The 24,969-nt window shown below is 42.7% G+C and overlaps 1 non-coding gene across 1 annotated transcript; it reads left to right on the plus strand.

The window, feature by feature from the left end:
- Nucleotides 1–24,533: 24,533 nt before the first annotated feature.
- On the plus strand, nucleotides 24,534–24,690 carry LOC120372751. The gene has a single exon (XR_005585171.1). It is a non-coding gene; the product is annotated as a U1 spliceosomal RNA (small nuclear RNA).
- The last annotated feature ends 279 nt before the right edge of the window (nucleotides 24,691–24,969 follow it).

Consider the following 24,969-nt stretch of genomic DNA (forward strand, 5'->3'; position numbering starts at 1 on the left):
GGTGTTCTTCAATTACTAAAAGTATATATCCTCCTGGAGGGGCACTGAAGATAAAAATTACTAGCCAACAAAATGAAATGGAGGATTTTTCTAATGCAGTGCTCCTTCACTGTGGCTTCCAGTGGAGTGGTCCTAATGCCTATCTGAATAACTTTAAATATGCCTCTTCAACACATTACTTCAAAAATACTTTTTCCTCCTGTAGCCTTGTCTATGAATCTGGAAACACATCCGCACTTGGTCTGAGAAGGGCCATTGTGCTTCAGTCCTGAAAGCAGGGGAAGCCTTTGTTATAGTCTGTTGGCATGACAACTGAGCCAAAAGCACAATTTCAAAATGCGTAACTATCTTTTCCCTTTCTCTTGGTTTAACATCAGTGTTTGTAAGAATTGAGTACAAATTAATTGTAGACTGGGGGGTCTGATCTGGCAGCCCTTGCTCATCAAGTAGCCCCGTTGCCTTTCAATAGTGCTCCTTCTATGAGTAAGTAAAGCAAGATCGGGAGGGACCTTGTTTTGAATGAAAGCAGCTCAGTTTGGATATTCTGTAACTAGAACAAGTAACTAGTTTGAATAAATAATTAATAGCCATACAATTATGGAGTATTGCTACTTGAAAATCTAGCTCTGGCTTAAAATTCCCTTCCCGTTAAGAGACACATGGGTTACAGAGCAGTTTTTAAAAATATTACACTAATTTTGAAGATTAGCACAATAAGTCACCTGCATTTCTACTGATAGAAGATGGAATTTGGAAACTAGAGTTACATACATTTACAGTACAAAGTATCCTGGTCACTGTCACTACATGTCTAGTAGCATTCATTTGTTTGTTTCAACCATATAAACAAATAACTACCACATTTCACGAACAATTGGGGAGGGGGACTTTGTTATGGACTCTCTCATTTAACTGGCTACAATAAATCATTGAAAAGAAGATCATAAGGCAAGTTTTCTAGTTGCCTCCAAAAAGTGACATGTGGATTAGCCTTTTGTCATTTATTTCTAAAAATATAAATCTAATTAGTCTTATTCTCTAAACACTTTTGAGGAGAGTGCCAGTAATATATTCCAGAAATGTACCTGGAAGATGAGCTTTATTGGTTAGAGGATTAAAGCAGAGTGGAATGACTCCCTTTCTAAAATAATGGCCTTAGTTCTTTGAAAACACAGATTGCTGTTTGCTACTAATGGGTGCCCTGAGCAGTATTACAGCAAATTGCTTTCCTTGACGACATGAACTGAATATATAGAAAACCTGAACACTTAGTTAAAATGATAGTATATCAAAAGTCACTAAAGCAAAGCAACTGTCTTCCAGAGACAGGCTTTGTATGATCATAATTGAATGACTTCCCCTTTAGTGAACTCAAGCCACTGAAAAGGATACAAGACCTGATTGCCACACAACAAGCAAGGCATTGGACAAGCTCTACAACTATGCAAAAGGAGTATAAAATGCTACCGAGTCAGAATGATAGGCGCAAATTCATCCTGAGCCAGCTAGGGCAGCCTTAAATGCACCCTTCACTTGGGTTACTCATTGCCATAGCCTCTGCTTGTGGCAATAGGATGCAGGATTATTTTAGCCAGGGCAGTTGGGGTGGGTACTGGGGGGAGACAGTTGTTCCAGGGCCTCCAAAACCTCTGTGTAAATGGGGTGGATTGTGGTGTACTGGGTCCCCAACTTTCTCTCAATATGTCGTGCCTCCTCGTGACACCACCTCTCTTCTTTGGCCCAAGCTAATCTGCCCCCTGCTTTACAATAATGCACCCTCTGCACTGAGAGGTTCTTCGGGGCAGTGCAGGCCTGTGGGAGCCAGCTCTGTGCCGGATCTAGATACCTCTTGCATTGGTGCTACTCACCAGAGAGGGGGTCTTACCTCTGCTTGTAGCCCCTATGAAAAGCAGTAGCTGACATAGAGGCTGTGGAACAAACTGTTGATGGGGCCTGTAGTGGCTTAAACTCACTTAGCACACATGTAAATGACTACACAAGGTGTGTGAATCAAGCTCTTGGGCTCAAGTTCTGACTTTATAAATTTTCTTGCCAGCATTAACATCTTTTTTTTCTATTGATAAAGCTGGTGTTTGAGGGGGCTTCTTCTAATGAAAAATCAGTCACTTAAATGGTCAAAATAGTCAAACCCCCAAAATACCACTTACTCCAGGTCTTTATGGTGTTGTGACAAAGTCCCTCTTCTACCTTGGTGGGTCCTGCACTTCTTGGCAGATTTGCTCACCTCAGTGATCTTCCCCTCCGGTGGAACCCATAGTCTGGATCAACTCCTCCTGTGTCTGATCAGGAATTGGGAGGTTTGGGGGGAACCCAGGCCTACCCTCTACTCCAGGTTCCAGCCCAGGGCCCTGTGGATTACAGCTGTCTATAGTGCCCCTTATAACAGCTGCATGACAGCTACAACTCCCTGGGCTACTTCCCCATGGCCTCCTCCAAGCACCTTCTTTATCCTCACCACAAGTCCTTCCTCCTGGTGTCTGATAATGCTTGATTGTATGATAATTCCTCAATCCTCCAGCAGCACACCCTCTCAGCTTCTTGTGCCTCTTGCTCCCAGCTCCTCTCACACACTTCTCTCCTCCTGCTTGACTGGCATGAGCTCCCCTTTTTATACCAGGTGCCCTGATTAGCCTGCCCTGATTGGCTGCAGGTGCTCCAATCAATGTAGCTCTCTCCGGTGCCTTCTAGAAAGTTCTTAATTGGCCCCAGGTGCCTTGATTAGCCTGGAGCAACTGCCATTTTGGTTCCCATGGTCCTAGGGATTTGCTTAGCCTGGAGCTAACATACCTGCTCCTCAGTACTTTCCTGTAGCCATCCGGCCTTGCTCCATCACAGTATCCAGACATAAGATTATGCATGAACATAATATATTCACTTCAGAGATCTGCTATTTGTTAAGACAACACTATGCCATAATGTGCATGTTAGAGTCCTTCATCTCAGTCATCCATAAATCCAAGAGAAATGTCAGTTAATTTAAATAACTGAGACTTTGAACGCACTAAGGCTACATGGGTGCAACAGTGAGCATATTTTGGCCCTCTGGACCAATATAAACAGCTCAAATCCTCACACAGCGCATGGCACTCTTATTCTGATTTCATCACTTACTAGTAATCATGTTCTATTTGGAATAATTAGTGCAAACACTTAAATTACACTATTTGGTATCCTTGCAAGACTGCATACAACTATGCTCCCAGGAAGGTTATAAGGACAAACTATTTTAGATTCCTTTTCATGAGAGGAGTGAACTTGTATCACAAGCTATCAAATATTAACAGTTGATGTGATACAGATTTTTTTTTTTTTTTAGCAAATTGTTCTCCTAGGCTTAGAACTTGAATTCAGGCTTAAAGTTTTAGTGGCAGTGGTTGGGTGAAGGAGAGAAATGAAACAGTTTGCATTGCTACTGCCTTAGCTGTGTTTACTCTGTGGCTAAACAGATGCCTTCAGTCTCTCTAAGGCTGGTCTTCATTAACAGATCTTGTACTGGTATAACTGTCAGTTGGGGGAGGAGGTGATTTTCTTTTTTACCAATAAAACAATAGAGGTTGTAGTGTGGATGCAGTTTTGACAGTATAAAGATACCTTATACAGGTATAGCTCATTTCCCTTTTCATGTAGACATAATCAATACCAGTATAGGCACCCTTATTCTGGTACAACAGCACTCATGCTAGGAATGTTGTACCACTCTTTACGAGTGTAGTTAAAAGCAGTACAATGTTAATAAGGAACAAAGGGGGTAGGGCAGACCCATACTACCTATCTGGCATGCTTTGCATGCAGTAAACTCACTCTTTTTATAAAGATCTGTATTTAATCCAATAAAATGAACTTGTAGCTGTAAAGAAAACGTGACAAAGAACAAAGTGAAGTTAAGAGCCTATGCTTACTGTATTCAAATAACTTTTTTCTCAATAAAAACATCTTCAGTATTACAAAAGCCAACACAAGCACTTTATAAATTCTTTGTCTTCAATGAACTGATTGAAAAAACTAATTTACACATTAAAGATTACAGGAGAAGCTAGGCAGCCCCAGATAGTAGAAAAAGAACTTCTGATGGACAGAATTTAGGCACCGCCTGCTGGCCAAACTTGCATACAGAAAAGTGACTCAGAAGCAGTACAATACACTTAATTTTCTGAGTTAGGGTCCTGACTACAATTTCAATAAAAGCAACACATGCTGTCATGAAACAAATACCTTTTCTCTGCCTCCACCTTAAGTTGCTGCAAATTGTCATAGAAATACTTAAAAAATTAAAACTTTTTGTTTTGCAGTAGAGGAAGACTATAAATAGGAAACCTTGGAGACAGCCTGGATGAAATCAGTAGCTGAACCATCCATAGATAAAAGATATCCACAGCAAGGGTTAGGTCTCAGGGAGTGTACACTGTCCAGATCCAAATCAGTTGGTTCTGCCTATCCTACTGGGACCAAGAGAAGAAGACTGAAACTTATTTCTAGTAGTGAGCATTTCTTCTTCTGCTGAAGAGACGAATAGGGGTTGGTAGGAGACCGTGGACCTGCAACCTTATTCTAGCTGTAAGAAGCTCAGGGCACGAAATGCATGTCTTGCAAGAAGGGCTGAGGCAACACACACACCATGAGAAAGTTGGAAGTGTGTGGGGTATATGTATGGATACATTGTTTACAGTTGCCTCTTGTAATAGCAACAAGTTTGGCAGTGTGGGTGAGAAACACCAAAAGGCTATCCTATACTAGTGACTTATGCGAAATATTCACAACCAGTTAAAGTATTGCTTGTAGATGTTCTCTTTAAAAATGTCTCTGAAGTCTAACTGTGTAATGTTAAATCTTTGTCCTGAGAGGACTAAACTTGGGCCTGGGCTTCAGCAGAAGAATAGGTTAAAATGCAGGAAAGTGGAAGTAACCCCATTATCTCAGCCCCTTATCTGTTATGTAGATAGACACACATTAAGAAAAACCTCCCACCTTGGTTACCATCTGTCTCTGTAGACAGACTTAATAGGCCTACTCATGGAGTAAAAGGGAAAGAATCTGGTCCAGTATGTCTGATAACTTGTATGTATTCAAAGTTTGTTGTAGCCAGGTTGGTTCCAGGATAACTCAGGTGATCTAAAGAACTCTGTGTAAGCTCAAACACTTCTCTCTTTCACCAACAGAACTTGGTCCCATACAAAATATTACATCACCCACCTTGTCTCTCTGATAACTCGTATGACAACCTTCAGTTGGAAAACATTTTGGGTCAAATGCATTATAGCACATCCAGTGAATAGGGCACTAGACAGGATGTTGGGTCATGTGAGTTCTATTCCTGTCTCTCACTGACCTGCTGTATGACCTGGGGGAAATCATTCCACCTCTTGGAACCTCCTCTTGCTCTGTCTTGCCTGTAAACTGTTTGGGGCAAGGACTGTCTCTTATGCATTTGTATAGTGCCTGGCACAATGGGGTCTTAGTTACTGTTAAAGCCTCTGGGTGCTATTGTAATACAAATAATTAAGGTGAAGATGGAAAATAAACTTAGTCCAAGAGAATTCTTCTAGAAAACTTAAAATTCAGTTCAGGGAGTGAGGCAGTGTCTGAACACTGGGGATCAAAATTAGAAAAAACGTCATGCAACTTAGGTAGAAAGAAAAGCACCTCTAGAAACAATTTCATATATGGTATCTGGCTGCCAGGGCGTGAGTAATGGGCAAGTTGCATAAAACCAATTTATCATTCTGTTGAGTTAAATGTTCCACCTATTTGGTTACTTTAATACACACTCTTACTGAAAACTTATAGTACAAGCTACATTTCATATGTAATATTCAGGATAAATTATTCAAGGAACAATCACAAGGTGTTTTGGGATTTGGTAGTTACATAGGTATTTAACACAACTTTGAGACATGCTGTACCAGTGAATTTGACACTTACATTTAAAAAAATGGAACCCATTAGGAACAAAGACTTGTTTGCATTATACTCAGATTATTTGTAAAACCTTTAATTTGCAGTCAAGTCCAACGTGAACAAAGACTATACTGAGCCTTGATTGACCAAAATGTCTACCTTGCCCCCCAGGCATCCAGCAGCCACCCAACCACTGCTCCCAATAAGCTTCAGCTATGACTCAGGCCAGGTCCACACTAGAAATTTTTTGCCACTCTAGTTATGGCACTGGGAGAGGCGTGTATTTTTTTTTTCCTATACTGGCAAAGACAAGATGGGTGAGGTAATCTCTTATTGGGCCAACTTCTGCTAGTGAGAGACAAGCTTTTGAGATGCACAACACACTTCTTCAGGTCTGGGGAAGGTACTCAGTGTCACAGCTAAATACAAGATCAAAACAGATAGAACATGTGCTAACTACTTATGCTAAGTTAAGTGACTGTTCAATGTGAAATGGCCTGTTTAAAACCCATGTAGTCATAGGACAAAGGTAGGTTAGTGGGTTACAGATTGTTGTAATCACATAGATCCATAGTGTAGACCAGCCCTAATAAAGATACTAGATCTAATTATGTTGCTCAGGTGTGGATTTTTCACACCCCACTGAGCAATGTAGTTATACCAGTCTAACCCCCTGTGTAGACAGCAGTATGTCAGCAGGAGAGCTACTCTTGTGAACGTAGCTACCACCTCTTGGGGAGCTGTAGAGAGTCTTCATTAAAGTGCTACAGTGGCCCAGCTGCATCAGTGCAGCTGTATTGATGGCTACATGTAAAATGCTGCTTTACCTGAGACCATGATTTTTAGAATCTAGTAAAGTTATGAATTTAAGTTCCCAGAGTCATGTTTTTGCAAGTGTTTTGTGCAGGTTTCCTCTGAGAACGAGGACTGATAGATAAAGTATACAGTGATTGCTTTGCGAAAGTGTTCATCCCCAGGTGAAATAGTATCTTAATTTTCCTGAGACCTCATTTGAGAGCATACTGGCTGTCTTGTTGCCCCAACAATTGTGGGGGTGAATTTAGTGCACTGGATGAGGTACACCACATGGTGTGATAGGCATGTGTAGGATCCATGAATCTTGAAAGATGTATTGTGGGGGGTGTTAGATTTTCAGGTTTTGCAGCTGTTCTGTCAGGGTCTTTGAACTGGTATGCCCTGGTCTGTGGGGAGTTTGCTTCTGATTTGGAGAGACTGGGGCTGTTTGAGGGCCCAAAAGAGCAGGGGGGGGGTCAGAAAAAACTTATTTCGGGAAGGGGACTCCATCAAGAATGGGTTGTAGTTTGATACCTCCTATGGATTCCAGTGTGGGGTAATAGGTGATAACTAGGGGTGTACAGTCAGAGCAGGTCTTAGTTCTATATAGAAGCAGGTTCTCTTGGTATTTGGGTGGCCCATTCCATGACGTGATCTACTTCTCTAGAGTGTCCTTATTTGGGGAAGGCAGTTTTGAGTTTAAGGTGTATATCCCAGACTTTCTCCTTGGAGTAGATAATAGATTTCTTGGTGTGTTTGGAGTGGATCTATGAAGGTACATGTGGTGATCTGTGGATTTTTTGTACATAATTGTCTACAAGGTTCTATTGTTGAAGCTGATCATGATGTCCAGGAAGTTGATGTTGATGTGGGAGTGTTTCAGACAGTTTAATAGATGGGTGGTGATGGCACTCTGAGGGAACTTATCTGTCCAAAGGATGAAAATATCTACAAATTCTTCTTCGAGGTGGCTCATGAAGAGGCTGGCATATTGTGGAGCCATTCCAGTACCCAGGGCTGTTCCCATGGTTTGGACAAAGTGTTTGTTGAATGTAAAATTGTTATGGGTGAGGATGAAATGGATGAGTTTGGCAATGTGTTTGGGGTGGATATCTGAGGGTTGTCCATTGTCTTATAAATATTTGAGGCAGGCAGGAATGCTGGTGTATAGGGAGGTAATATCCATGGTGGCAAGGATGGTCTGAGGGAGAGCTCTGCCTAGCTTGAAAGCTTGTCTCTCTCACCAGTGGAAGTTGGTCCAATAAGAGAGTACTTCACCCATCTTATCTCTAGTATCCTGGGATTGACATGGCTACAACAACACTGCATATACCAACATGAGTGCTTTTTTGCTATAATTTTTCACTTGCCAAACTGGTTATAAGGTAGACTGGCCAACCTAGTCTAATGCAGATGAAGCCTTTGAGGGACACTCTATAAGCCTAGAAATAATTTTTACTTCTCTTAGACGGCCAAGGATAATTCAGCCATTTTGCCTATTCATTCCTCTTGATGTCAAGTACTGAATAGGCAGGATTGACTGCCAACCACAGTGCAGAACACTAGCTGATAAATCTAAGAGCTGCTTCCTGGCCTAACAACTGGCTTTATGGAAACCCTAAGTGTGCATCCTTCCCTGCCACCCAGCATCCAATCAGACTCCTGATTACCTCTCCCAGGTACAGCAACACCAGCCTACTACCTTGCTTGGGCTCCTGGCCTTTTCTCACTTGCACTATTACCAGTGCCTAGGCCAACCTCAATCCTGCTCAGTTTCCATATCTCCCTCACCTCCCACGGCAATGGATGTGGACTAAGCCATGCCCACATGTATGGGAGGGTTATACTCCTTCATACAATTTCACCCTTGGCTAAGCACTTAAGTATATGCACAAGGTGTATAAGAAGCAAGTAATAGGGAACTCACTGTTAGCCATATATAGACTTCTTTCCCCAATGTCCTGCTGTATGGGTGGGTCATAATCAGTGGCATATTTCACTGTACTTTCTTTGTGAAAGACTTAACAGTGCAGGCTCTACAGGAAACAGTAGAACAGGAAAATAGCTCAACATAATTTTAAATGGCAAGTTCCATGCATGCCTCTGGCAATGTGTGTGTATAATACACTATAATAAAAGGGTAACTCTAATATAGGGGAACTCTAATATACCTTTTGTAATCACTTACTGTAGTGAGTAAATTACATGTTGTTGTGCTATGGTAAGGAATGCCTCCATTACAAAGGTGAGCATGCATGCACACACACACACAGGGCTATGAAAATGCCCTACAATTCTGGGTGATTGCTGATTGTAGTCCAAGCAATGAAAGTTAAAATGCCATCTAGTTATGAAGCTCCAAACTGTGATAACTGTTTTAAACTTTTCCCAAAAACATTAAACAGATCTTACAACTGAAATATTAGGGGGAAGACACCAATTTCTTTTAAAGTAAACAACTATTACCAGAGCCACCTTCTACCTGAAGAAATTGTGTGCCAAAATCTGTGCTTAATATAAGGCCAGTCTAATAGGAGTGGCTATGGATTAGTCACATTCTGGGTTTCTAAAAATCTCTTCCTGACTGTAAGTTAGCTTGATCTTAAAACAAGTTTTCACATTAACATGGCACATCTGAAGCCCCACCTATGTTTTGTGGCTTTGACTGTAGGGGAAACAAAAACTAAAATAGACCTATTCCTAACAGAGCATACCATGGGCAATAGCATGGCTGAGAAGCAGAGTTATGGTAATAAATGTGCTGGCAATTCTTCAAAACTAGTTCATTTGATTTGTTTGGGGTGTGTGTATGAAAAATTGAAGATCCGCTCCTCTGCTGTTGTAAGTCAGCCTAACCCCACTGAAGTCAATGCTGCACTAGCAGGGGATCTGGCTCTCAGAGCAGGAATGGACTGGACCTTCCTCCGTTATTATTCTACTGTTGCAGTTACAGAAAATCTCTACCCTATTTTACAGTGTATCACTTTAACTAGATTAAAAATGCACACTAAGCGTCTGATTCTCCACTGATTTGCACCTTATGGAGCATTCACATGTAACACGATGCGCCTGGTGTTGTAGAGAACATTGAACTTGACCTTTGTCTCTGAAAGCATGGGTCTATACAATTGGAGCTAAGACCAATCTTAGCTCAAAGATGGAAGCTGTCTCAGCTCCAGCCTTGCGTGGGGGAAGGGAGAAGGACAACAGATCCAAACCACAGGTGGGGAACACATGCTCAATGGGTATGAAATGCTACCACCTACTCTGGTAACCACCTTATACATGTGTACATAACTACACTATGGGGAAGGCACTGGAGAATCAACCCTCTAGTTTAATTTACAACAAAAAAAATATATTTATCCACTACATTTGACTTAACACTTTACGGAGTTGAAGCAACCGATTGACTCTGTATTGACGATAAATGCAAGCTTTATAAATTTTATAAAGAACCTTATGCCAAAAACTACCCAGAACACTCTACAGTTCCATGAGACAGCTAACTTTAATCAAGGATAGTTAGAAAAAATGTTTGCTGTCATTTTTAGCTACGTGTGCATGTCAGTATGGACTAACCATTTCCAATAGTTGAAGAAAGGATACTCCTCAGCCAAGAAGCATTGATATAGAAAACTCTATAGCTCACATATCAAGATTATATTCTGAGCAAACTAAACAAATTGGCTGATTTTGGATCTTAACCTATATGCCAAACCATCCTTTAAGTGTAACTATGATGGAACAAGTCCATTTGAAGCCTTAAAAGTCAATACAAGAACATTTAAATCCACATGGAACTGTACTGGAAGCCATTGTGAAGTTCATAAAAATAAACAGCCTATGCTCTGAACCTGGAGGATGCAGGTTACTGCATTCTGAATTTGCTGCACCTGAGTTTAAGGGCCTGTTATTTTGCCATTGACTTTAATGGGAGTGGGATTAGGCCCACATACTCCACGAAAATAATTTCAAAAATCAAGCCTTAAAATGAGTATTACCAAGTAAATCAAGATCATTCCTACTCAGTTTAGCTTTATAGCATTTATGTAATACTATTATCCCTGCTTTAGCCAATAGTGGGTGTCAGGCCTGCTGGTCAGAGCACGCATCAGTCTAGAGCCAAGGATCCTGCTAGAGAGCAGGAACTAGATGCTAGAGCAGGTGCTCATGCTGGACTACATAGTCAGAAGCCAAAGGTCAAACTAGAGGACAGGACCTGGAACAGGCAGGGGAGCAGGCAAGGAGAAGTTCAAGGTAGGGGTAGCCACTGTCGTAGGCATGCGCACGGAGAGGCCAGCAAGCTGCTGCTAGCTTAAGAGCTGGCCTATGTAGCCAGTCAGGTGGTAGGGCTTAGGGTCACCATATTTCAACAATCAAAAGAGAGGATGGGGGAGCCCCCCATCTACTCTCTCCCACTTCCCACCCCCAACTGCCCCTGTCAGAACCCCCAACCCCCTCTCCACTCCTTGTCCTGTGACTGCTGCCTCCTAAGACTGCCCCCCACCAAGATAGCTTGTTTGTTTGTTTTGTTTTTTTGTTTTTAAAAAGGCATCTAGTCTTGATTTAAACTGCAGATTTGTTTCACCAACCTATCCCTAGGTAAGCTGTGCCAATGATTCATTACCCTCGCTTTTTAAAAAACAAAGTACGTTTTTCTGAATTTGCCTGGCTTCAGCTTCCCTCCAATCATTGGATCTTATGCCTTTTTCTGCAAGTTTCTGCTATCTTACATTACATGTGCCCCATTATGGAGTGCACAATCCCAAACAAAATGTTCAGTGTTAAATGTAAATTTGTTTTGTTTTGAAATTTTACCACAAAAGCTTGTTAACCATTTTCTCCCTTAAAAAATTTCTGACAAATCACTTTGGCCAGAAAATTATGTGGTTGAAAAACTTCTACAAATTATACTTTTTACTTCTAGATTAAATTGACACTGAAAGATAAGCAAAGCTAGTAGACTTGTTCGATAGGTTTCACATTGAAAATGAGGTTCAAGATTAGCTTGATGAATCAAGACTTATGGTTTTTCTATCTTCAAATTAAAGTTTGAATTGTTTATTTGAACACAGCTCTATGCTGCCAGCTACTACAGATTTTTTCCAAACCCTGAGCATTCTTTTTTCCCTCCCGAGTGCAGAAAACTTATCCTGAAGCTCCAATATGTTTGTATTGGAACCTTAAAGAAAACTGTTTGGTCTATTCGGATTATAGAATATAACTGCCAAGAATGTGTGAATAATCAGGATTTTTCTTTTTAAAAAAACTTCAGTTAAGTGATTATCAGCATTTGGATGAAAATATCTAAGTTCATCCTTCAAGTCTGTTAAATGCTGGAGTAGGTTTTCCCCCCACTAGAGCCAAAAAACTTATGTATGAACAGAGAATCATGGTCAGATGGTTTCCTTGGAGAGAACTGAGACAAAATAAGATTTTAAAGGTTGTGCTTTGATACAGTTCACAATACTGAGCATTTCTATAAAAATCTATGAACAACTAATCGAATGACTCTCTGCAGCATGCACATCTTTGTATGACACTGCAAGTAAAAGAAACCTATGAGAGACTTCCTATTGATGTTTGGTACCTTGACCCACATTGTATGATGGGAACAGGTAGTAAATCCAGGTTCTTGCAAGCATTTCTGTGACCCTTTTTTACAAGCTGTTCGCATACTGTGGTAGCCTTGTGAGCTAATTTCAGATAATAGCAATAAAATATACAGAAAAATGGATGTATTGTAAGGAACAGCAGGATGCAAGTCATACTGTTTGACGTTCAATGCCAATATCCATATTTTAGTTAGTATAATTTGAGAATAATTGTACATTTGCACATGCCATGTAATTCAGTATTTGCCTAACAGAGATCGTCTGCAGTAACGACTTTAACATATTTCATTGCTTTCTCTCCAGTAAAGATTTACCCTCTCCATCAAGACTACACTCTAGTTTGACAACCACTCACCTAGCTAATGTGAATCTCCACATACTCCTAGGTGTAAATGACTTTCAGCTGAAGTCCTTTTTCTGCTGTGTTGACAGGTTTCAGAGGGGTAGCCATGTTAGTCTGTATCAGCAAAAACAACGAGGAGTCCTTGAGGCACCTTAGAGACTAACAAATTTATTTGGGCATAAGCTTTCGTAGGCTAAAACCCACTTCATCAACTGCATGGAGTGAAAAATACAGTAGGCAGGTGTATATATATTACAGTACATGGAAAAGATGGGAGTTGCCTTACCAAGTGGGGGGTCAGTGCTAACAGGGCCAATTCAATCAAGGTGGAAGTGGCCTATTTCCAACAGTTGACAAGAAGGGGTGACTATCAACAGAGGGAAAATTACTAGTGTTAATGAGGCCAATTCAATCAGGATGGATGTCACCCATTCCTAAGACCCTCTGTGGGTGGGCCTAACAGTGCAGCTGTTGCATTTATACATAACTCTTCCCATGACCGTTTTTTTTTATTTTTATTTTTTTATCTGGGACCTGCAAGGGCAGGACTGGCTGTGTGGGGAGCTGGTAAGTCCCAGGCCTGCATGCAGGGTTCCACCTGAGAACTGGCCTCTAGGGACCTGAAAACAAGATCCTTCAGCTGGGTTTTGCCTTCTCCACTGGTGATTCCCAGTGTGTAGAGTTTTGCTGGGAAACTTCCCCAGCCAGGATGAGTTAGTCCTCCCCCTAGGTGAGACCAGTCACCACATGGTCAGCTCTGCTCTGTCCACTAGTTCAGGGCTGCTGCTTGCTGTGTGTGTGTCTGGACGCTGGGCTAGGAGACTACAGTTTGGATTTTGGTACAGATTTTAGTACACCTTGAACCCTGCACCCTTTTGTGGTGAGGGGAAATCCTGGGACTGAAGCAGCCTGATTCCTGCCTGAAGAGGATCCCTGCCCGCAGAGATCAGCCCCTCTGCAGTGACTGAGGAGTCCAGAGTCATCTCTGAACCTGAGGATCATTCATGGAGTTTGTGAGTGCACCATCTTTTAGTTAGTCAGTCAGTGAATTTGTTTTGGGGACCCCCTACTCCCTGAACTGTGTCCTCAAGTGAGTAAGGGTTTGGGGATTTTATAACCAGCTGCATATTAAACCTGCGGAGGGATTTACCACCACCTCCCATTTGTGAGTCCTTTGGGCTGTACTGAACCCAGTCAGCCACACTGCTAAACCACTGCAGAGAAGAATTTTGTGGTTATAGGTCATCAAAGGCCCCAACAAAGTACACGTACCAATGGGACACTAATCTTATATTTGCTACCTCAAGTCACGTGACTGGGGAAAGTCACAGTATGAGCTGCGGTGAACCTAACAATAGTGTTATATTTGTCTCCTGTTTAATATAATTATTGTGTTTGAATGTATTTTATGTGTTTGTGTTATTTCTTGGAAGTCTCCAACTATCTGGCAAGTAAGTGGGGATTACCCTGTGGTTAGAATTTTCCTCCCAAGCTGCCCTGGTGACCCTTCCAGGAAGGAGTGAGGGGGATGGAGGCACCGCTGAATAAATTAATTGGAAAACATAAAGAAGAAACACCCTGCTGAGTGGGTGGCAGGATCCAGAAGAACCCAGACCTGTCCATCAAAACCTGTAAGCAGATTGGCATTAAAGAAGGTAACAGGGTGCTACACCTCTTTAAGCAATGTCCTAATATACACAAACACATACTTGCACTTTGCCCTTGCAGATCATGCACATAACTTAGGACACATGACCACCCTAGGTCAGAGTATAAACTGTTGTTTAGGTGAGCTGTAGTGAACGAAAACTACCTATGCTCAAACACTTAGGGCATAGCTACCCTTGTGAGTTAGAGCGCATTAAAGCAGCCCAGTGTGCTCTAACTCATGACGTGTCCATACTGGCAAGACACGTACAGCACTCTGACTCCGCAGCTAGAGCGCTCCCGGTACTCCACCTCAGCGAGTGGAATAACGTTTGATGTGCCCCTGGTCGAGCGCTGCGGCGCCAGTGTGGATGCCCTGGTCTGTTGATGCACTCTGATCGGCCTCCAGATCAGAGCGCATTGTCCCACAATGCCTGTTCTGGCCACTCTGGTCATCACTTTGAACTCTACTGCCCTGCCCTCAGGTGACCAACTGTCAGACCCGGCCTTTAAATTTTCCGGGAATTTTGAAAATCCCCTTCCTGTTTGCCCAGCCAGGTGTGGAGTGTTCTCAGCAAATCTTTCCAGGTGACTGTGCCGCCACACACCAGGCAATCCCTAGTATGGAGCAATGGTGAGGTGCTGGACCTCATCAGTGTTTGGGGGGAGGAAGCTGTCCAGTCACAGCTGCGCTCCAGCCATAGGAATTATGATGCCTTCAGGCAGATATAAAGGGACATGATGGAAAGGGGCCATGACCAGGACGCTCTGCAGTGCATGGTTAAAGTGAGGGAGCTGTAGTATGCCTACCAAAAAGCCCGTGAGGCAAACAGCTGCTCGAGTGCTGCCCCCGTGACCTGCCGTTTCTACAAAGAGCTGGACGCGATACTTGGGGGTGACCCCACCTCCACTCCGAGCACCACTATGGACACTTCAGAGCCCAGTCCAACAAGGCAAGGGGAGGAGCAAAGTGGGATTGAGGGTGCTGAGGTGGAGGAAGACATCCTGGCATCCCTAGATGCATGCAGCCAGGAGCTGCTCTCAAGCCAGGAGGAAGGTAACCAGTCAAAGCAGCCACTGTTTGAGGAAAGACAAACACCAGAGAAGGTTCTCGGTAAGCGGTTTTAATTTTGTGAAGGAAGTTATTCGGTGCAGGCTCTTGGGGTGAGGAGGGTTAGGGCTGCACGCATGCCTAGATGCGGAATAGGGTGTTGATGTGCTCTCTCACATCATGGTAATCGGCCTCAGTGATCTCTTCAAAGGTCTCATCCAGAACCTGGGCAATGCGCTTGTGTAGGTTTCGTGGGAGAGGCACTATGGTCCTTGTCCCAGTCAGGCTAACATGTCCGCGTCACTGTGCCGTGAGGGGTGAGGGAACCATTGCTGCACACAGGCAAGCTGCATATGGGCCAGGGCGGAAGCCGCATTTGCTTCCCAGGTCACCCTCAGCAGCGAGATATCTTCCAGGATGAACTACTATGGAAAAAGTGGGGACAGTGTTCAGTATAGGGACCCCCTGCAGCTGTTGGCTCTCCCCAAGGCACAGAAACCTATAGGACAGTACAGCCATGAAAGAATCAGTCCCCCTTGACTCTGTGCTTACTCACTATTTTGGGGCTCCCGGGGGTTATGTGCAGTAGCTTTGGGACAGGCAAATTATGCTGTTGTGTAGCCTGTGCTTGCCCTTAAGTACAGAGGAATCCTTGCTCTGTCTGGTGTGAACAAAGCTGCCTCTCAAGTGTTGCATTTTGCCTTTACAGATGCAACCTTGAGATCTCAGCCGTTTGTGTTATCACCGGCTGAGAGGCTGCAAAGAATCAGGAAGAGGCCATGTAGAAGCAGAGGACATGCATGCAGCACTCCCTTAATGAAAACCAAAAAGTGCAGGAGTGGTGGGAGAGTGAAAGGAGGATCCACCAGCAGAATGCGGATCGCCGGCACCAAAGCACAGAGCAGCTGATTAAGCATCATGGAGCACCAAGCGGACTTGATCCAGGCACTCATAGCCATGCAGGCGAAGCACTACCACGCCCTCCCAGCCCTGCAGCCCTTGTCCCAAAACTCTTTCCCTTGTGCCCCCATGTCACCTCCAACCCACTTTCCCCAACATCCGGGTTCTTATCGCCACCAGCTGCCTCCAACACTTGTAGCTTCACCCCTTAAAACGATGACTCTTACCCACTGCACTCAGCCCCCATCACCATGCAGTATACCCATCCTAAACTGCAGCACTCATTTCACAGCATTCCAAACAGGAAGGCTGAGTATGATAACAGGACATACATAAATCTGTGATTGTACCATTCCCCACCCCCTTGCCCTTTCTGTTTCCCAAGCAGTTCTGTTTCTTTTCAATAAATGGATTTTTTTTTGCTTTGAAAACATTCTTTATTATTGCATAAAATAAAAGATACCTTAGCCCGGGAAAGCAACAGGCACTGCAAGTCAGTTTATCATATGTAGCAAACACAGATTACCACTTGCATTCGAACTACTGCACTTCACTCCCGTGCAGGGCACCAGACATTACTGGTGGCTTTCAACCTCAAATTGCTCCCTCAAAGCATCCCTAATCTTTGCAGCCCCGCGCTGGGCCCCTCTAATAGCCCTGCTTTCTGGCTGTTCAAATTCAGCCTCCAGGTGTTGAACCTCCGAGTTCCATGCGTGAGTGAATCTTTCACCCTTCCCTTCACAAATGTTATGGAGGGTACAGCACGCAGATAAAATTGTAGGGATGCTGTTATCAGCCAGGTCCAGCTTCCCATACAGAGAGTGCCAGTGGCCCTTTAACTGACCAAAAGCACACTCCACAGTCATTCGGCACCAGCTCAGCCTGTTGTTGAACTGCTCCTTGCTGCTGTCAAGGCTCCTTGTGTAGGGTTTCATGAGCCATGCCATTAAAGGGTAGGCAGGGTCTCCAAGGATCACAATGGGCATTTCAACTTCCCCTATGGTGATCTTCTGGTCTAGGAAAAAAGTCCCAGCTTGCAGCTTCCTGAATAGGCCATTATTCCAAAAGATGTGTGCGTCATGCACCATTCTGTGCCAGCCTGCATTAATGTCAATGAAATGCCCACAGTGATCCACAAGGGCCTGGAGAACCATAGAGAAATAGCCCTTCTGATTAACATACTCAGAGGCTAGGTGAGCTGGTGCCAGAATTGGAATATGCATTCCATCTATTGCCCCTCCACAGTTAGGGAAACCCATTTGTGCAAAGCCAGCCGCAACATCATGCACGTTACCCAGTGTCATGGTTCTTCTGAGCAGGATGCAATTAATGGACCTGCAAACTTACATCAACACGATTCCAATGGTCGACTTCCCCACTCCAAACTGGTTAGCGACCGATCAGTAGCTGTCTAGAGTTGCCAGCTTCCAGATTGCAATAGCCACCTGCTTCTCCACCGTCAGGGTAGCTCTCAATCTCGTGTCCTTGTGCCGCAGGGTGGGGGTGAGCTCATCACGCAGTCCCATGAAAGTGGCTTTTCTCATGTGAAAGTTCTGCAGCCACTGCTCGTCATCCCAGACTTGCATGAAGATGTGATCCCACCACTCAGTGCTTGTTTCCCGAGCCCAAAAGCAGCGTTCCATGGTGCTGAGCATTTCCGTGAATGCCACAAGCAATCTTGTGTTGTATGCGTTTCTCAAGTCGATACCATCATTGGAGTCCTCTCTGTCACTTTGGCTCTTAAGGAATAACTTGACTGCCAAATGTGATGTGCTAGCGAGACTCGTCAGCATATTTCTCAGCAGTTCAGACTCCATTCCCGCAGACAGAGCGGGAGCGTGCAGTACAAAAAACATTGAAAGATGGCGCCAATTGTGGATGGAAGCAGAGGGATTTCTGGGATGCGAACCGATGCATCATGGGGTGTTGAGACAGGACCTAGAATACCCCGCCCCCATCACTCCCTTCCCACAAGCCACAGTGCCAGAATTGGAAGAGGTGCTCTGTGGGATAGCTGCCCAGAATGCACCGCTCCCAGTGCCGATGCAAGTGCCACAAATGTGGACACATCAGTGCCCTTGAAGCTGTCAGTGTGGACAGACTGCAGCGCTTTCCCTACTGCGCTCTACAAAGTCTGGTTTAATTCAAAGAGCTCTACATTTGCAAGTGTAACCATACCCTGTATCTACTCTTTGAAACAGAACCACACCTGCTAAACTTTATAACCCCTCCAGCCTTATGCACAGGATGCTATCTAACATTATACTTTCATCTGCAGGGCAAGAAGATCTCAGTGCACTGTTACTGATACAACCTATGGAACTCAGCACTGGATCTCTCAAAGTACACGTGCACCACTTTCCTTTGATCATGCATATTGGGGTGGGGGAGGACAGGGAGCAGGACTCAGGACTGCTCAGATCTCCTATCACAATCACATCTCTGTCAAGTTGTTCCAGCCAATTCTTCCATTCAGTATAGCTACACCTAACACAGTGAACGCAACTGAAGTGCATGCAGATAATACGCCCTAGCTATTGCCAGCTCCAGGAGGGCACAGTAAAGGCTGCATTGGCATGTACCTTAATTGTGTATTTCCTTGTTTCCAGAGGTTTGTATTTAGCTGAACTTTATGTTCTAGAAGGGTATAATATACCAAAGGGCAACCGTACCTCTGTATTAACTAAGCTTTGTGTCACTGAATTTATACAATGGTTATTACCAGGCATGCCACAAAATATCCTGATTAAAAAACTTATTGAACGTAATGAATAAGTCTGAAATATCTTTATTTTTAAAGAGCAGTTCATTTGCCTTTCTAGATTGTTACACCATTTGTATGCTGTGAGAAAACAGCATGAAGACTCAGGGCCTTCATCTGCAGTACCGTGACTTTTTTTTTCTTCCAGATTATTTTAAAATTACCAGCTCTAAGTGAGAGCCTATTCCTGCAAGAATCTTATGGAAGTAAATGGGTGTTACACAGACACAGTGCTTTCACACTAAGGTTTTGAATTGCATGTTTTATGCATTCAATTATTGAATTCAGCTATTCATTGCTTAAACTACCCTCCTGTTTTTTTCTCTTCTTATCCCCTAAAACAGCTGGACCACAGTCAGCTGTGTTTCAGGAAGTTGTTATCATTTGCTGCTTCCATTCCTGTCAACACTTGTGCTGATAATAGAATGTCACAATGTCCTGTGCCCATCTCCAGTACGAGACGTTATATTGCCCCCCACATTGGTCATCAGCAGGATTTAAACCCAGAGCCTCTAGAATCACAGAAAAGACTTCTGCCGCTTGAACTAACTATCAGCAGTTATCCTCTGTGTGGACCAGCCACTAAAGTGATGCAACAAGCAATTTGCTAACTACACAACTATTTCTGCTTCTGCCCAGCAAGAAGTTTGAGAATCTGTATTTCTGGGTTTTATACCTGCTTTCTAGGGCCATGGCGTGAGGCCTTGTGCTGTAAGAGCTGTGAAGTGAACAAACTTATCCACACAAGACGGTGGAATAGCTGAGACTAGAATTCATGATATCCTGGCTCAGGTCCAACACAATTTTCCTTATTTCAAAGGATATGATGGTTGCAGCAGTTCTCTGCAGGGGGTTAGTGCATGCTCAATCGAGTTGGCATATTAGCAGATCTTTAGCTGCAAACCTCTAACAAGTTCTACTGAGTATGTGTGAAGAATAACTTTTCAGACCCTGAGCAAATGTAGATGGATGTGCAAAATTACCCCCAAATTATCCTCTTGCGCCAAAGCATGGAGACACTAGAGCTCTTCAAAAAAAGACTGTTTGGAAAAAATATTAACAGAGGGAAGATGCCAAGAATGACATTAAGGAAAAATAATAAACTGATGAAACCCTTTTGCTGATGCTTAAAAACATTGAAACAGCCAGGTGGCATGAAAAATATCAACCCAAAGGGTTACAGTTTTTGGCAAAATTATAAACAACTGAAAATGTGGGCTTATATTGAAAAATGTTAGGCAATGTTATCTGTAGGCAGCGCTTCACTGATACACATCGCTAATTCTTTACTGCAGCATGTAAAGACTTCCCCTTCTTTGTATGTCCAATACATATTAATACATTTGATAAATGAAGGTGGGGAGGGATAGCTCCCTTTTATGGACAGCCAGCCAGTAGCTATAAAATCCCTCTTGGTAGCTGTTCTCTAATTGCTCTACATGTAAAGGGTTAAAAAGTAGCACTGCTATGAATAGGTAAAAGGAAGTGAGAGGGCACCTGGCCAAAAGAGGCAATGGGAAAGCTAAAACTTATTTAAATTGAGAAAAGATTCCCCTTTTGTCCGTCTGTCTGTCTATTTTCTGGGGGAGAGGTGGACAGGGCCACCTGAGAGCTATAAGAAGCTTGGGCCATGTATGAAAAAACATCAGTATCATACCTAGAAACTACTCATTTAAAACCTCAGATATGTAAGTAGATCAGGAAATGTCTAGGAAGGGGCAATTAGGTTTATCCCTTTTATTTCTTTTTGGCTTGTGGATTCCTCTGTGCTAACCCCAGGTGCTTTTGTTTTGCTTGTAACCTTTAAACTGGACTTCAAGAAAGCTATTCTTGGTGCTTAATCCTTGTAGCTGCTCTTTTAAAACCTAGCAATAGCCTGAATTTGCAGATGTATTTTCTCTCTTTTTTTAAATAAAATTTACCTTTTTTAAGAACAGAATTGGATTTTTGTGTCTTAAGAGGTTTGTGCACATGTTGTTTAATTAGCTGATTTCCTTTTTTTTCATTTGGCTTTTCCCCGGGGGGTGGGGGGGTGAAAGGGCTTGAGCATACCCCACAGGAAGGAATTGCCAAGTGCGCCTTCCTGGGCTTGCAAAGGGGTTCTGCACGTGTGTGGTGGCAGCATCTACCAAGCCAAGGTCAGAGAAAAGTTGTAACATTGGGAATAATACAGGCCTGGAGTGGCCAGTATTAACTGAGTCCTTGCGGGGCCCCCACTTTCTGCACTCGATGTGCCAGAGTGGGGAATTAGAGTCCAATACATATTAATACGTGTGATAAATGAAGGTGGGGAGGGATAGCTCAAAGTGCCAGAGTGGGGAATTAGCCTTGACAAAATATCTGGAAAACATTGACAACATCAAAGCACTTTACACCTTGGGACAGTTGGGCCATGATTGTCTACACTAGGGGTAGGCAAACTTATGGCACACGTGCCAAAGGCGGCAAGCGAGCTGATTTTCAGTGGCACTCACACTGCCTGGGTCCTGGCCACAGGTCCGGGGGGCTCTGCATTTTAATTTAATTTTAAATGAAGCTTCTTAAACATTTTAAAAACCTTATTTACTTTACATACGACAATAGTTTAGTTATATATTAAAAACTTATAGAAAGAGACCTTCTAAAAACATTAAAATGTATTATTGGCACGCAAAAGCTTAAGTTAGGGTGAATAAATGAAGACTCGGCACACCACTTCTGAAAGGTTGCCGACCCCTGTTCTACACACAAGGACTTGGGAGTTTTTGTTTAGTTTTTCTCCCAAACATGTCCTATAGTTATGTCACCTCCATCATTAGTTTTAGTTTGTGCAATGCCTTCTAAAAATCATAGTTATCTTATTGGATTTAATCATTTGATTCTTGCAGATGCTAGTGAGTTGGGGTGGTGATAAACAAATGTATGTCCTGAAGGGTGAGAAGAAAAATCAAGTTGGAAACTTTGGATTGAAGGAGACAAATTGAATGTGGTAAGAGTTGATTTGCAGGGATACAGCATAGCATACAGTTTCCAGGTTTGGTGGGGTTTTTGTTCCAGGTTTACCATCGTCTTTCTTGCATAGCTGTTAAATGCTAATAACCCCTTTCATTACACTCACTGGGCTTAATTTATCTCCACCTTCCTCCCTGTTAAGCCACACATCTTCAGTGGATTTTGCTTCAGTCTATTGCGCTGCAGCCATTAACTCTTCCCATTTAATAGTACCTCAGATGAATTTGGGTTCTGAAATAAACACTCAACAATCAACCACTGTATTCACCTGATGGAAAAAGCTTCTATAGGAAAGTGTTTGCTTATTCCATAGAACAAAACTCTAGCTAGAATTATGCAATAATCCAGATCACAAAATAATTGCAAGATTTCTCAAGGGAATCTAGCAAACAGTCAACGAGCTAATGGCAATGTAGCTATTAAAAAAAAAACTGAACAGCTGACTTAATAAACTGGGATCCAAAGAGAAATGCAGTGAGCTTGAGAGGCATAGGGGCCTGTAGAGAAAATAAGGCAGTCAGTGAAGTTTAGAAAAATAAATGAGTTTACATAATACTGGACTTCTGGAAAGACAGTCCCAGGCAGGAAAACATTAGGCCCTCAGGACTCAGATACCTTCTGAAATAGGCAGCAGCACACTGTATATTTATGCCACCAGATTTGGGTCTAGATAGATAATTTGTACAATATGAATTTCTCCCACACTGGAACTGGAGTGTTAGCTATAATACAGACTTCTAAATTTAATCAAATAAGGATTAGATAAGTGCACTGCTGTTTTCTTTTTTTAGCATTTCCCCTTTTTCACATTGTCTTGTTAGAATTAATTCTATGCAATTACATAAACTTACCAGAAGCTATATGTTTACACTGTAGATGCTTGTGATAGGCATCTTAAACTGCCTTAACCTGGTACAACTGGAAGGTCAATAACCTGTGTGTGTGCATGTATATAATATACATCAAAATATAATATCCCAACCAGCTGATAGGCAGACTCTTATTATCCTATTACAGTATCAATTTCACTGACAAGTTCTAATTATTGGCACCAGGATTCAAGTTGGAAACCCCTTGAAGGACCTAATGGACATGCTGTCCTGGGAGGCAACAGCTTGGGAGGGTGGAAGCCATCAGCTGCTGAAACACTTTTGTAATTAGCGACAAAGAGTCCTGTGGCACCTTATAGACTAACAGACGTATTGGAGCATGAGCTTTAGTGGTGGGTATTCACCCACGAAAGCTTATGCTCCAATATGTCTGTTAGTCTGTAAGGTGCCACAGGACTCTTTGTCGCTTTTTACAGATCCAGACTAACACGGCAACCCCTCTGATACTATTGTAGTTGTTTCCTACTAACTACTGTTTTTAGTTATACCCTCTTTTTGTAATTCCCTTGTTACTTCAGTGCATCTAATCAACAATAGGATGTTTTAATATAAAGTGTGCAAAATCCCACCACTATAGAGAAATTTCAATGCATTTATATTTTCATACATTACTCTTTAAAGTTTAATGCAAGTGTCAAAATCTAATTACTGAAACCTGCAGGAAGCAAAAACCTTTTTTAATGTGGTCGCTCAGCTGGTCTTTCAGTGTGGGGTGTCTTTTTTTTTATGGAAGCAGCTAAATATAGGAAATGTAGCTTGCAACACTATACACTTACCAATTGTTTTACTGCTGTAGGATTTAAAGACTGAAGAGCAGGTGTGCCGTGCCGTCAAATATTTAAGAAAAAGTAAGCTGACCAGAAAACCCAGACAGATTCATATCATGCAGTTAATCTGTTTTTTGCTTCATTTAAAATGCTATGGAATGCCAACTTGATACTGCCATGTAAATGCATTTCTGTGCATTTTTAATGAGAGAAACATCCTGTAACAAATAAGCAAGCAGTTATGCATATTATTTCTGTATTGAGTTTGTTGCTGAATGAGAGTGCAGGTTAGGGAAACATGGGGAGGGTGCAGGGACACACAGGGACAGCTGTGCCTGACTAAATGGAAAAGGCTAGGGGTCTGCATGGGGGGAGGCTCTCTAACTCCCTAACAATCTCTCTCTGCCCAAAAAAACCCTGTTCCATACTTCTCCCTCCCGTACCCAATAACTGTCCAAGTTCACACCCAGACCCCTTCCCAGCAATTACTTCCCTCTCTTTCAGCTGCTCCGTTACCTCTACTCCCCCCAAGCCCTTGCACTGCTTCTGAGATGTGCAGGAAATACATTTCTGTATTGTTGTTTAAATGAATTGTTACTCAAAGTTCTGTATTAATATGCCTAGTAACTAATCTATTTGTCAAATATTTCCTGAATTGTTTTGTTCTCTGTATTGCTACAGACGTACTTGCTGGCGGGTATTTTGAAATAATTACCAAAATAATTGAAACTGGCATGATTATATTGTGTTTATTTTGACAAAATATGCAGAATTTTAGAATATTGGGTGCAGAATTTCTTAATTTTTTTGGTACAGAATTCCCCCAGGAGTATTCCATGGAATCCTACACTCATTAACTCACCTGGCAGGGGAGAGACTATGATTACAAGGTGTTTTCCCCAGGGTGAGGCTTATCCATTGCACTCCAAGTGTGGTGACCCCTGCCATATCCCCACTTGCAGGAAACTTGACTGCATAAGTTGTGGTGGTGGTTGGGGGAACTTTCCCTGAAGGGCAGGGGTTGAGGAACCAAACAACCACCAGCTGCCTCTGACTCCCTCTTTAAACCCTCTTCCCTCTCTGTGTAGGATCTTAAGTTTCCCCAAAGAAAAAAATCCAATAGTCTTCCCCTCTACCCACTACCTCCAGGTTTCTTAGCACACTCCTCTTCTTTCTCCAACACTGATGTTTTCTGCTAGATCTCTTCCTTCAGTCTCTCCTTCTGCTCCCATGACCTATAGTATTACAAACACTGAAGTGTTTAAATGTCAGGTCCCCAAAATTGTGAAT

Source organism: Mauremys reevesii, linkage group 9 (assembly GCF_016161935.1).
Source record: "Mauremys reevesii isolate NIE-2019 linkage group 9, ASM1616193v1, whole genome shotgun sequence".
In the NCBI taxonomy this organism is placed as follows: domain Eukaryota; kingdom Metazoa; phylum Chordata; order Testudines; family Geoemydidae; genus Mauremys; species Mauremys reevesii.